Source organism: Aegilops tauschii, chromosome 7 (assembly GCF_002575655.3).
Source record: "Aegilops tauschii subsp. strangulata cultivar AL8/78 chromosome 7, Aet v6.0, whole genome shotgun sequence".
Taxonomy (NCBI): domain Eukaryota; kingdom Viridiplantae; phylum Streptophyta; class Magnoliopsida; order Poales; family Poaceae; genus Aegilops; species Aegilops tauschii.
In genome coordinates, this window is record NC_053041.3 from 275,464,483 (window position 1) to 275,478,481 (window position 13,999).

Sequence of the window (13,999 nt, forward strand, 5' to 3'; positions counted from 1 at the left end):
TAGGCGAGGTTCAGCAAGAGCTCCAGGCTCTCGCCAAAAAACACGAATCCTTGGAGCTTGACTCTAAGACACGAGAGTCCGAGCTTGCAAAGGCCCTTGAAAGCGCACAAAACGCCAAGGCTGAAGCCCACAAGGCCCTCCAGGAGATTGAGGCGGTGAAGAAGATAGCAGCGGGTAAGGCATTCATTATGCAAAGCAAGCATGTGAAGGTAACTTTTCTTTTACTTACCCGAGTTCGGAGCTCTCCAGGAGCGTTCGCAGATCTTCCCCGCAGTGTGTTGGATGCCGCGGAGTTTTACCGGGCTGAGGAGGGGAGCTCGGCGGAGAAGTTGTTCTGGGCTCAGTATACTGGGACCGAACACCCAATGCCTTTGAGCGACCAGCTGAAGCAACTGGTCGAGCTCCACAAGGCGGCCGAACAGGCCATGAAGGGTCTTGTAGTCCGGATGTGGCCTGGCGATCCCCTGCCTGACAGCTACTTCGGTCTGGTGAGGCGGCTTGTGAATGCCTGCCCACGGCTTGAAGTCATAAAGCGGTCTGTCTGCATCGAGGGTGCGTGCAGGGCTTTTGCCCGGGCGAAGGTGCACTAGGCGAAGCTGGACGCCGTAAAGCTGGTGAAGGAGGGGCCGCCGGAAGGCAAGGAGCATCGCCACCCCGAAATGTATTATGACAGTGTCCTGAAGGGTTCTCGCCTTGTGGCGGAGGAATGTGCTAAAGATATAATATTTGAATGAACGTACTCATGTGATCCTGTAATGTGAAACGAGTTCATTTGCGCTATGCAACGCTTTTGAATTTAAAATATTACCTTCTGTGCGGCCGTTTGTAAAATCTGAGAGTTGGCCAGTCGTCGGCTTCTGCCCCCATGTAACTAGTACAGAGGTGTTCGGGATAAACCTGAGCACTCTTTATCCCAATTTTGGGTCCTTCGAGGGAGGTGTTCAGCACAACAAACCAAGCAATCAGACTATAAGGCTTTATCACTCTCACTTAGCCATAGAAGTCTACAATTTTAAATTTGGGCGAAGCCCCTAGTATTCGGAAGGCCGAATTTGGGGCGCTATATACGCCTAAGTTGGGCAAGGCCGACTCCTCGCCCGAAGCGGAAAAAGTCGTTAAGGACTTGAGACCTCTCGAACAGCGACCAGCTCTCGCCTTATCATGACAGTCAGTTTTTGGCTTTCTCTACTGAGGTGCTCGTCCGAAAGAACCGGGACACAATCGCAGTAGTTCTCCCAGCGCTACCTTAGTCGATAATGCGGAACGTAAGGTACCAAAACATGGGAGCCGGGCAAACCCAACTATTGACCCAAGACATGATTCGGAGCTGATGCATATAATGCTATAAGTTCGGGGTGCCGCACTGTCGAAAGTGTTCGGACTCCTCACACCGTATTATGGGGTATACTGAGGCCCCTGGCGTACTGGTCGTACCAGAATGTACAGGTGCAAGTTGTCGTAAATAAACAGACAAGAAAAAAGAAGGGTAATGCGATAATAGACTAATGCTATGAATTGTTATTTAAATAATACGTCGAAGCGTAGTGATACAAGTAGTGCAATAAGCAAAAAATAGGACTATTTGACATATCCTATCCAAGGGCAAGCTGCGTATGGGTATTAAAAAATGGGTACTTCGATTGTTATCAGAGACTACCTGGGGATTCCCTCGTACGTCTTAGCTTCTTGCTTCCTTGGTTGTTCCTTCCCGTAATGTGTCCAGCAATCAGGCTGCCGGAAAGGGCTTCCAGAGAGTAAGGTCCTATAAGAGAGGAAATAATAATGGTATACAGCCCCTGGGGCGGTTGAGCCGCATTGTAGGACGTGCCTTGGTCGTGCCCCCGCCTATGCCCATGGTATTTTCAGTGCATAATTATGTACACGCGGCACAGATTTCGTCGCTTGACTGGGACTAGGACGGGGGCCGAATTGCTAGGCAAGCTCTGAACATGCCAGGCGATCCTGTTGCAGGTTACTCTGGACTCGCTTGAAGGTGTCCAGGGGCTTTATCGCCGAATTGGCGGTTTTCCTTAGAAGGCTGCTTTGTGCCTCAGCTGCGAGGGCCGCAGTGTGCTTCTCCGTGCGGAGCGAGCGTTCTATGTTTCCATTGACTGTTATAACCCCACGAGGTCCTGGCATTTTGAGCTTGAGGTATGCATAATGCGGTACCGCATTGAATCTGGCAAATGCGGTTCGCCCGAGCAGTGCGTGATAGCCACTGCGGAACGGGACGATATCGAAGATTAACTCTTCGCTTCGGAAGTTGTCCAGAGATCCGAAGACCACTTCCAGTGTGATTGAGCTCATGCAATGGGCCTCTACACCTGGGATAACACCTTTAAAGGTGGTTTTAGTGGGTTTGATCCTCGAGGGGTCTATACCCATTTTGCACACTGTATCCTGATAGAGCAGGTTCAGGCTGCTGCCGCCGTCCATGAGGACTCGAGTGAGGTGAAATCCGTCGATGATGGGGTCAAGGACCAATGCGGCAGATCCGCCATGTTGGATACTAGTGGGGTGGTCCCTGCGATCAAAGGTGATCGGACAAGAGGACCATGGGTTGAACTTTGGGGCGACTGGCTCCATCGCATAGACGTCCCTTAGTGTACGCTTTCGTTCCCTCTTGGGAATGTGGGTTGCGTATATCATGTTCACCATTTTCACTTGTGGGGGGAACCTCTTCTGTCCTCCCATGTTCGGCGACCGGGGATCCTCCTCGTCGTAGCTATGCAGCCCCTTGTCCTTGTTTTCGGCGTTCAGTTTGCCGGCCTGCTTGAACACCCAGCATTCTCTGTTGGTGTGGTTGGCTGGCTTATCGGGGGTGCCGTGAATTTTACACGAGCGATCGAGTATGCGGTCCAAACTGGATGGACCCGGAGTACTTCTTTTGAATGGCTTTTTCCGCTGACCGGATTTAGAGCCACTGAATCCGGCATTGACTGCCGTATCTTCGGCGTTATCGCCGTTGTTGCGGCGCTTAGGTCTGTTACAACGTGGTCTGCCGTTATTATCTTTGGTATCTGAAGTGCCCGGATTCCTTGATGTGTTGTTGCTGCGAGCCAGCCAGCTATCCTCGCCCGCGCAAAAGCGGGTCATGAGTGTCGTGAGGGCTGCCATAGACTTCGGCTTCTCCTGGCCGAGGTGCCGGGCGAGGCACTCGTCACGGATGTTATGCTTAAATGCCGCTAAGGCCTCTGCATCCGGACAGTCGACAATTTGGTTTTTCTTAGTTAGGAACCGTGTCCATAATCGCCTGGCCGATTCCCCTAGCTGCTGAGTTATATGGCTCAAGTCATCAGCATCCGGTGGTCGCACATAAGTGCCCTGTAAGTTGTCAAGGAATGCATCTTCCAAATCCTCCCAACTGCCAACGGAGTCTGCTGGCAAGTTATTCAGCCAATGCCAAGCTGGTCCTTTGAGTTTTAGTGGGAGGTACTTGATGGCATGTAGATCATCACCGCGAGCCATGTGGATGTGGAGGAGGAAATCCTCAATCCATACCGTGGGATCTGTTGTACCATCATATGATTCAATATTTATGGGTTTAAAACCCTCCGGGAATAAGTGATCCATTACTTCATCAGTGAAGCATAGGGGGTGTGCGGCGCCTCTGTGCCGGGCTATATCACGACGCAGTTCATATGAGTCTTGTCTGCTGTATTCGGCCCGGCCGGATTTACTTTTAGTGTATCCGGCGTGACGGTCTTCATCCCGTGTTGGTGCGCGCCCCCGTGATCCATAGATCGATCTTGCATGTTTTGCCTTGTTTTCCAATACGTCTCGCAGGTCCCGCGTGTTGCCCCGGGCCTTGGTATTTTTGTTTGAGTGGCGGCGGGGTGCAGGCTGAACTTCAGGCTGAAATGCCTCTCTGTCTCGGCCACGAGGTGGCCGATCAGCCGCATCGTACGCTGGTGATGTAGGTTTCAATGCTTCCTCCTCGAGTCGGGGTAGCAACCTGCGCTTTGGGTAACTCTTGGAGGGGCGTTCGAGTTCGTATTCCTCGGCCGCAAGGACTTCGGTCCATCTGTCTGCTAGCAAATCTTGATCAGCTCGAAGCTGTTGTTGCTTTTTCTTCAGGCAATTTGCTGTGGTTATAAGCCGGCGCTTGAAGCACTCCTGCTCGACGGGATCCTCAGGCACGATAAATTCTTCGTCGCCGAGGCTCACCTCGTCTTCGGAGAGAGGCATGTAATTGCCATCCTCCGTTTCTCCATCTGCTGCCTGTTCTGGAGGGCTAGCTTGTTCATCCTCCCGCTCTAAATCTGACTGGAGGGGATTGTCGTTGTCTTCGGCACTATCCGGAGTGTTATTGTCTCTTGTGCCGGTATCACTACTTTTGCTATGGCGGGACTTAGAGCGGTGCCACTGACGTCGATGCTTGGGTTGCTTCTTGGAGGGGTCATCCTCCGCTGTCTTATCGCCATCGCCTTCTTTGGGGGTATCCACCATGTATATATCATATGATGAGGTGGCGGTCCAGCGCCCTGTGGGCGGTGGTTCCTGTTCGTCTCCTGCATCGTCGTCCATACCGTCGATGTCTTCGGAGTCGAAGTCGAGCATGTCGGTTAAATCATCGACAGTGGCTACTAAGTGGGTGGTGGGTGGGGAGCAAATTTCTTCGTCCTCCGCATCCCATTCTAGCCGGACACAGTTCGGCCAAGGTTCTCCTGACAAGGAGAGAGACCTTAATGAATTTAGCACATCGCCAAAAGGCGAATGCTGAAAGATATCCGCAGAGGTAAACTCCATGATCGGTGCCCAATCGGATTCGATAGGCACGGACGCAGGCGGCTCGGAGCCCGTGGCCGGGGACGAATCCAATGGTTCGGCAACACGGCTCTCGTAAGGGGTGAAGTCAGTATTCGGCTCTATCGCCACTGAGAGTGCGGCCTCCATGTCGGGGTCTATCCACCCGTCCTCGGATGGTGCAATTTGTTCCGGATTGAGGGCCAGAGTAGTTGCAGGTGTGATCTCCCGAACACCGTCCGACGGTAGAGTTACGTCATGCTCGTCGTGATTGTGCGGCGCACCCGACATGGGTTCGAATCCGTCGAAGATCAAGTCCCCGCGGATGTCGGCAGTATAGTTCAAGTTTCCGAACCTGACCTGATGGCCAGGGGCGTGGCTCTCGATCTGCTCCAGATGGCCAAGCGAGTTGGCCCGCAGTGCGAAGCCGCCGAATACGAAGATCTGTCCGGGGAGGAAAACCTCACCCTGGACCGCATCGTTGCTGATGATTGAAGGAGCCATCAAGCCTTACGGTGACAGCACAGTGGAACTCTCAATGAAAGCACAAATGTCGGTGTCAAAACTGGCGGATCTCGGGTAGGGGGTCCCGAACTGTGCGTCTAAGGCGGATGGTAACAGGAGGCGGGGGACAAAATGTTTACCCAGGTTCGGGCCCTCTCGATGGAGCTAATACCCTACTTCCTGCTTGATTGATCTTGATGATATGAGTATTACAAGAGTTGATCTACCACGAGATCGTAGAGGCTAAACCCTAGAAGCTAGCCTATGGTATGATTGTTGTTGTCCTACGGACTAAACCCTCCGGTTTATATAGACACCGGAGGGGGCTAGGGTTACACAGAGTCGGTTACAAGGGAGGAGATCAACATATCCGTATTGCCAAGCTTGCCTTCCACGCCAACGAGAGTCCCATCCGGACATGGGTCGAAGTCTTCAATCTTGTATCTTCATAGTCCAACAGTCCGGCCAAAGGATATAGTCCGACTGTCCGAGGACACCTTAATCCAGGACTCCTTCAGGGGGAGGCCCTTCCCGTCCGTCGCCGCTCCTCCTCGCCTTGACACGCGCCCTGGCCAGTGAGGTGCGTGGTGCCAGTTAGGCAGCCACGCAGCTGAGGTGGAGCGGTGGCGGAGCCTTCACGAAGATCTGCATGCCGCCACGCAGGCGCTCGATGAGTTGGCCTGGGAGCTGCATGTTGCCACGCAGGTGCCCGCCCAGCTGGTTGGGCTGGCAGCTGCATGTGAACGGTGGTGGAAGCTTGTCCGGCGCAGGTTTGGCAGTGGCCCCGCTGGCGCTCTTGGCGAGGGCCTTGCCGGGTGGCCCGACAAGGATCTAGCCATGGCGTGCTGTCGTCCCCGGCAAGGACCTTGCCGGGGGTCTGGTGGCCTTCCTAGGCAGGGATCTTGCCGAGAATCATCGTCTTCTAATCCTCATCTGATCTTGAATATGTCTTCACAAAGATCTGCACGCCACCACAGAGGTGCCTTCCCGAGCCCTGGCCCCACGTTGATGATGGCGCTGGGGGCCGTGGGCTCAAGGGTGGCTCGCTCTGTTGGTGTGGGGCGAGCTGTCCCGGCAAGGGTCTTGCCGGGGCCGCTGAGGCCGCCCAGCAAGGGTCTTGCCGGGGGAACCTGCTTCGTCCCTCTGCTCTTTGTGGTCTTGGCCTTGGCGTTGCTTTGATTGTCTTGGGCTTCGGTCTTACTTTGGCTCACCTCCCCTGTTCTGCTTGGTGTGGTCGTGGGCGCGACTCCAAGTGCCCGTGCACAGGTAAAGGGGTACAAAAACGTGCCCCTATTTTTGTACACCGACACGGTGGAACAGCAGCCCCGAAGATCAAGGAGGCGTCATAATTATTGCAACAAAAAGGACGCCTCAATTTTCGAAATGGTTGATTAATGTAAAGATCCGTTGTGACATCATGAGATTTTTTCTAAAATTGTGAAGATGATGTCATCTTTTTGTATGGCGGGTCATGAAGATCTATTCAAGGTCGAAGTTTTAGAAGAACCAAAGAAGACTCGCCAACCGGAGAGTGAAGATTGACATGAACATGTTCAAATCAATCTGGGGCCTAATGTTGGGGATATAACCCCACGGTGTCACCCGCCCAGGAGGGCCCGGGTTACACTATTGGCGACTCATAATGAAGCTTAGGCAGGCCTAAGAAGACAAGACCTGAGAGCCTGGATGCGGTTTACGAGGCGGGCCAACTTGAGTCCCAAGACCTAGAGGTGGCGCATGACTCGGAGGGAGTAAGCCGCCCAATGGCGACTTGCCTAGCAAGGCAAGGCGATTTAGAACCAAGGTTGGTCACGGAGTATGACCTGACCTGGACTCTTGTAAGCCCAGGGCCTCGACCTGTGTATATAAAGGTGAGTCCTTGCGGCGAGTAAACCTAAGTTACAATCCATCGATAGCTAGATTAAGCGATTCCGCTGCCTTGTAATCAATACTCAATCAATACAACACAAAGCAGGACATAGGCATTTACCTCGATCGTGAGGGGCCGAACCTGGGTAAACTCGTGTCTCTCGTCCCGTTCAACCCCTTTAAGCTAATCAACGTAGCCATGGCCTCGCACCTAAGTCCTTTCAGAAGGGCATCTGCCGTGACAAAACCACGACAAAGGGGTGACTTTAATTGAGGAGTTCATGTACTCACCATGTTTTAATGCTTTATTCCGTTCTCTATTAACATGAGTGTCTTAATTACCCTTAGTTTCCATTAGGACCCCACTGCCATGGGAGGGTAGGACAAAAGATGTCATGCAAGTTCTTATCGCAAGCACGTATGACTATATGCGGATAGATGCCAACATATGATTGATTAATTGGTGCTATTGTGTGTCCCTCTAGGTTATGATAGTTACATATTAAATCCCATCTAAACATCCATAGGTACTCCGTGCCAACACTTTAATACAATTGTCTTTGCTCAAGTTACTACTGCCACTCCGTTTGCTACAAAATTGCTACTAATGTTACTCCTGCTATTACCACTGCTATCACTATACTATCATATTACTATGCTACTAATAAATTGGTGCAAGGAATTGATTCTCAGGTGTGGTAGCTTGACAACTCAACTGCCAAGGCTTATAAATATTCTTTTGCCCCCTTGTGCCAAATCCATAAATTTGGACGAAATACTACCCTCTAAGACTGTTGCGATCCCCTATACTTGTGGGTCATCAGCCTCTTCGCCGCTCTCATGGATATTTTCGCGCTTGTTGATAATGATACATGGACCCTAGGCCGTACTCGACTCAATTATCACCGGCGGGTCGATGATCTCTGCATCCGCACGAGTCTCAATTTTTGAGAAATTGAGCTTCGACCGGGCGAGCCCAAGCCGCACTCGGTGTCGGGGGAAACGACACCTATGGGATCACTGGGATCCCTTCTATGGTTGGCGGGCGCGGGGTTGTGCAAAGAGCGGGTCTGGTAGTCAGCACAAAGAACGTTTACCCAGGTTCAGGCCGCAAGGATGCGTAATACCCTAGTCCTGCTTTGGTGTATATTTGAGTGTTCTTGAGCTCTCTAACTAGCTGTGGTGCGTGCGTAGTCCAAAAGATCTGAATCCTTCTCCAGTATGCCTCGGGCCTCCTTTTATAGACGAAAGGGGTCGCCACAGTGGCACACAGGAGGTGGAAAGGTGTACAGTGTACAAGCTTATCGCCTGTCATTACGGGACAAGGCGCATTAAATGCGCTCCTTAGGTGTCCCGTTGCTTTATTGGGGACGGAACGAGGCCCTTCCCGTCCGTTGCCGCTCCGCCTCGCTCTGACACGCGTCCAGGCCATCGAGGCATGCAGCGCCACGTAGGCTGGCTGGCTGCTGAGATGGCGTGGTGGTAGGGTCTTCACGAAGATCTGCATGCCACCACGTAGGTGCTTGCTGAGTTGGCCTGGAGGCCGCACGTCGCCATGCAGGTGCCTGCCTAGCTGGTTGGGCTGGCCGCTGTATGGGAATGGCGGTGGGGTCTTGGCAGACGTGGGCCTGGCTGTGGCCCCGCAAGTGTCCTCGGCAAGGGTCTTGCCGGGGCCCCGGCAAGGGTCTTGCCGTGGCATCGCGGTCGTCTCGAGCAAGGATCTTGCCGGGGGTCTCGTGGATTTCCTCGGCAGGATCTTGCCGAGGATCGTCGTCTTCTGGTCCTCATCTGATCTTGTGTGTTTATGATCTTCACAAAGATCTGCATGCCACCATGGAGGTGCCTCCCGAGCCTTGGTTCCAATGTGGTTGATGGCGTTGGAACCCTTGGGCTCAAGGGTGGCGCGCTCTGCTGGCGTTGGGAAAGTTGCCTCGGCAAGGCTCTCGCCGGGGCTGTAGAGGCTGCCCCGGCAAGGGTCTTGCCGGGATAGTCCACCTCGCCCTCTTGCACTTTGTGTCTCTGGTCTTGGCGTTGGTCTAGTTGTCTCGTGCCCTTGATTCTCCCACCCCGCCAAGTGTGGTCAGGGGTGTGGGGCTGCGACTGCCTGTGCACAAGTAAAGGGGTGCAAAAAGAGACCCCTACTTTTGTGCACCGACAGGAGCCCCCGGGCCTGGGTGTAACATCCCAAATTTTCAATTTGGAATGTTATACATAGATCATCATTGCATATCATATTTTTTTTATTGCATTTGACAAATCCTCGATAAATCCTAAGCAACTCAAGGACCCTCGGAGAGAGTTGGGGATTTTCTCGATTTTTCATATTTGATTTTCATCAAATAATAAAACGAGGATTTTGGTTTTAATTATTTTCTCTCCGGAAAAATATTTCATTTAAAAATAAATGAGAGGAGAAAATATGACTTCTCCAAAACAATGGAAATATCGGAGGAAAAATATTAAAATCATATATTGGATTTTATTCGGATTTTATTTGCAATTTTAATTGCATTAAAAATATTGCACATTTTCAAAACTGCATTTTGTATCAAAAAAATGTTCACCCTGTTCTAATTATTTTAACAAGACGGGGAAAATTTGTTTTATTTGTTTTGGATTTTTATTTATTTTTCTATGAATTTTTCGGTGGAATGTTAAAAAAAACGCGCCGCGCCCGACCGGGCCGAGGCCCAGCCGAGCAGCCGGCCCAGCCGCGCGTCTCCTCCGCGAGCACGCCAGCGCCGCCGCGCCCGTGTCCGGCTCGGACTCCGCCGGAGCCCCCGCCGCCTTGCCCCCTCCTCCAAGCAGGCCCCCCTCCTTATATACCCCGCCGCCCCCTCCCTCGCCACCCCTCGCCGGAGCTCGAGGAGCCGCCGCCCCGCTCGCCGAACCCCGCCGCCGTTCGCCGCCCCTCGCCGCCCCAAGCCCCGCCGCCCTCGCCGCCCCTCGCCGCCCCAAGCCCCGCCCGAGCCCCGCCGGCCTCGCCACCCCTCGCCGGAGCCCAGCCGAGCCCCGCCGGAGCCCCATCCCGACGAGGTACCACCTCGCCGTCGTTTGCCGGTTTATTTAAAAAAACCGTTCGTTTTTTTAAACCCTAGATCGGTACATTTCTTCGGTTTTATTATTTAGTAAACGTTCACCAACTCGTTCGTTTCAACGAACGTGTTCGTCGGATTTTCTCTGTTAACGAACGTCCGTTCTTTAACCGTTCGTCAGTTTTTCTTTTTCGCCGGATTTTCCCGGTTATTTCAGATCTCGATTTCTGATCGGATCTTCGTTTTCATTTAACTTTTTGCTCGTTTATCGGAATCAGGCGATTCAAGCGCCTAGAGTTTCGTCTCGAAATTCTCTTTCCGTTTAACCTACTCAAACAAGTTTTTGCTACTGTAAAATTTGACCTAGGTCCAGATTAGTAAACGAAGCTTGTTTCTTTCGCCATTTGACTTTCGTTGCTTCGTTCGAGTTGATTCTTTTTGCAAACCAGAGTTCTTAAGTTGAACTTTCTGGTTGGATCTTTCATTCGAGTTTTACCTGTGCATTAGATGAGTACTTATTGTTTGCTTGTTTGTTTGCGATAGAGTACCCGGAGTGTGCCGCTTGTTTCTTCGAATCGCTAGGTTTCGGGGATCATCAGCAAGGCAAGTAACACTTTGATCATACCTTTCCATACCCAGTTTTTATTGCATTTAGATCAATCCTCAAACATTGCATGGTTAGGATCTAATTAAATTGTGGGTATTGGGAAGTAGTTGAGGTAGTACCTATTACCTGTTTTTTTATCAAACCCCTGGGAGTTACTTCTACGTTGCTATTATATTGCCATGCTATGCTCGTAGACGTGGATTGGGTTTGAGTGGAATTCATGACAGATGTGAGATTGTTAATAATGGTTTACTTAAGGTGTCAACTAAAACTCACATCTGGGTGGATTGAGGCACCTGGAGAACCCAGTGTTGTCTGTTTGTATAAGGACCGCCACCCAGGCTCAAAGGGATCATAAGATTATTCATGCTAGAAACTTCCGTGTGCAGCCACAAGCTATTATGGGCTCTAACATAGTTGAGTAGGTTACATGATCTCTTGAAGAGGTGGGCTAGCAGATGTAGGGGAAAGTAGGTGTAACTGTCCATCCGGAGTAAAGAGTGATTGTTTCTGAAAGACTGTGTCTCGGTCATCCGTTTCTCAAACATCATGTAGTGCGAGAATCAAGCGGAGGCGATCGAGTCTTGTGGGGAAAAGTGCGCAAACCTCTGCGGAGTGTACAAACTAATCATGGTTAGCCGTGTCCCCGGTTATGGACAACTTGAGTATCTAGTACCTGGATTATCGTGTGAATCTCATCACCATGTTACTTTTAATTAATTTTGTTGGGTTAATGATGACATTTAATTGGGATTGAGATGCTGTCAACCATCTCAATGTTTCACAACCACCATGATAGTTAAATAAAATTTATTCCTTTGCAGTAGGGAAAAATTGGCTTTTCGCAAAATTTTAACCATAGAGCTTCCCACCAGCCATATATGCATGTAGTATAGCATTATTATGTTCATTACTCTCTATGTGTTATTTTGCCAGCATATTCTATGTGCTGACCCGTTTTCGGGCTGCAACGTTTCATGTTGCAGACTTTTCAGACGACGAGTAAGGTGCTTTAGGTCGTGGTCTTATACTCAGTGATGCCGTTGGAGTTGATGGACTCACTTATCTTCCAAGTCTTCCGCTGTTATCGTATTTAGATGGCCTTAAGCCATATTTTCATACTTATTTCTCTTTGGAGATATTCGATGTAATAAGTGTGTGATTGCTACTCTATTATAAATCCTCCATTTGTACTGTGCGTGTCAGCATTACTGATCCAGGGATGACACTGGTGCACAGCAGCACAGACTATTTGAGGTCTGGTCGCTACAAAGGTGGTATCAGAGCACACGCTGACTGTAGGACACGACCACTAAGCTTAAGCCCTAGAAAGCTTCTCTCTTCTCATTTCTGACCCCTCTCCACTTTCTACTCTTTTAGGAATGGCGGATGCAAGGAGCAAGTTCATGCAACCAGATGAAGACACGCCTTTTGGACGACACTTGAAGGAAGTCACTAAGTACTTGAACATAGGAATACCAAGCATCACCGGAACCTACAATGCCACATTACCCGAAGAGGAGAGCTGGAAAATCAAGTTCACATTCCAGGAAGGACGTTTGTGCCAGTTACTGAACCCATAAGATTGGTTTTCGAAGCACCAACCTGAAGTTTAGGGAAGAGCATGGCCACCCACATCGCTATGGGACGCATTGGAGAAGTCTACCACAGGGAGCTTAAGGATACCATTTATCAGATTTGTGGACGCCGAGACGCGCAATGGGAGATGATCAGGACCAAGAAGGATGGATCAATTGCAGCTTTCATCCAGGAGCAAAACCAACATATTCGTCGCCAGGAGAACCAGATGTGCTCAGACAAGGAAGAACTGAAGAAGGCATTGACGAAGATCAAGGAGCTGGAGGAAGAACTCAAGGCTACACGCGAGGATTATTTGGAGGAAATCGTCGCATTAGTAGGGAAGAATGACGACCTGGAGAAGAAGATTGGAGTATTCATGGGAAATCCAGTGCCAAAAGCAGAAGTTGACGAATGCACTTGCCTGGATAACTACGTCATCATCGATGACACCGATTCGGAACCAAGTGAAGATGACTTTGCTGATGAAGCTGGAGCAGACGTCATGGAGTCTTCAACTGATCAGAATTTCTAGTAGACCACCATATCAGTAGTAGTTTTCCCCCATTTAATAGTATAGTTCAAGCACTTTGTAACACTAGTTAGATCGATTGTATGCCTTGTTTGAATTGATTGAGTGATATTGATTGTATTTGTCTCATGAGCATATGGGTAGTGTTTTCCCTCTAGACCTTATTCTATTCTTAACTCTCATATTTTCTAACCCATTAGATGCCTCCGAGACGCGACACCGGATTTGTTTTCCCACCGGAGATCACCCAGTTGATTCAGCAACAGAATGCCCTGATGCAAGTGTTAGTGCAGAACCAAGGCAACAACAACAACAACCCACCACCACCACCACCTGTTGGTCACTTAGCCCGATTCTTGAGGCTAAACCCGCCAGTGTTTTCCAGTAGCACCGAGCCGATTGTTGCAGATGATTGGCTCCGCAAAGTTGGAAGGGAGTTGACCACTGCAGGATGCACAGATGCGGAAAGAGTGCGTTTTGCCCCACATCAGCTTGACGGACCCGCAGCATCATGGTGGGAAAATTACACAGCCACGCACCCTGTTGACACTGTCACATGGGACCAGTTTCAGCAAGCTTTCCGTACAGCTCATGTTTCAGCAGGAGCTATGGCTATGAAGAAGCGTGAGTTTCGCAACCTACGCCAAGGAGGACGCACCGTAGGCCAGTATGTGGAGGATTTCAGTAAGTTAGCACGTTATGCACCAGATGACGTTGCTACAGATGCAGCCAAGCAGGAGAAATTTTTGGAAGGACTGAATGATGAACTGAGTATGCAGTTGATGGTAGCAACCTTCAACAACTACCAGGAGTTGGTAGATAGAGCTCTCATGATTGAAGGGAAGCAACAGCAGATTGAAAACCGTAAGAGGAAGTATGGACAAGGGAAGTATAACTCTGGAGCTCAGCAGAAGCCACGATTTGCCCCAAAACCGGGAGGACAGTTTCAGCATACCCATGGAGGAGGTAGTTCGCACAACCATAATGGCTCCAAGAATGGTAATGGGAATGGAGGAACCAACGGACAGAACCGTAATAACCCATCTACCCCAGCCAAGAGGGATCTGAGTCACGTTACCTGTTTCAAGTGCCAGAAGACTGGACACTATGCAACTGATTGTCCTGAAG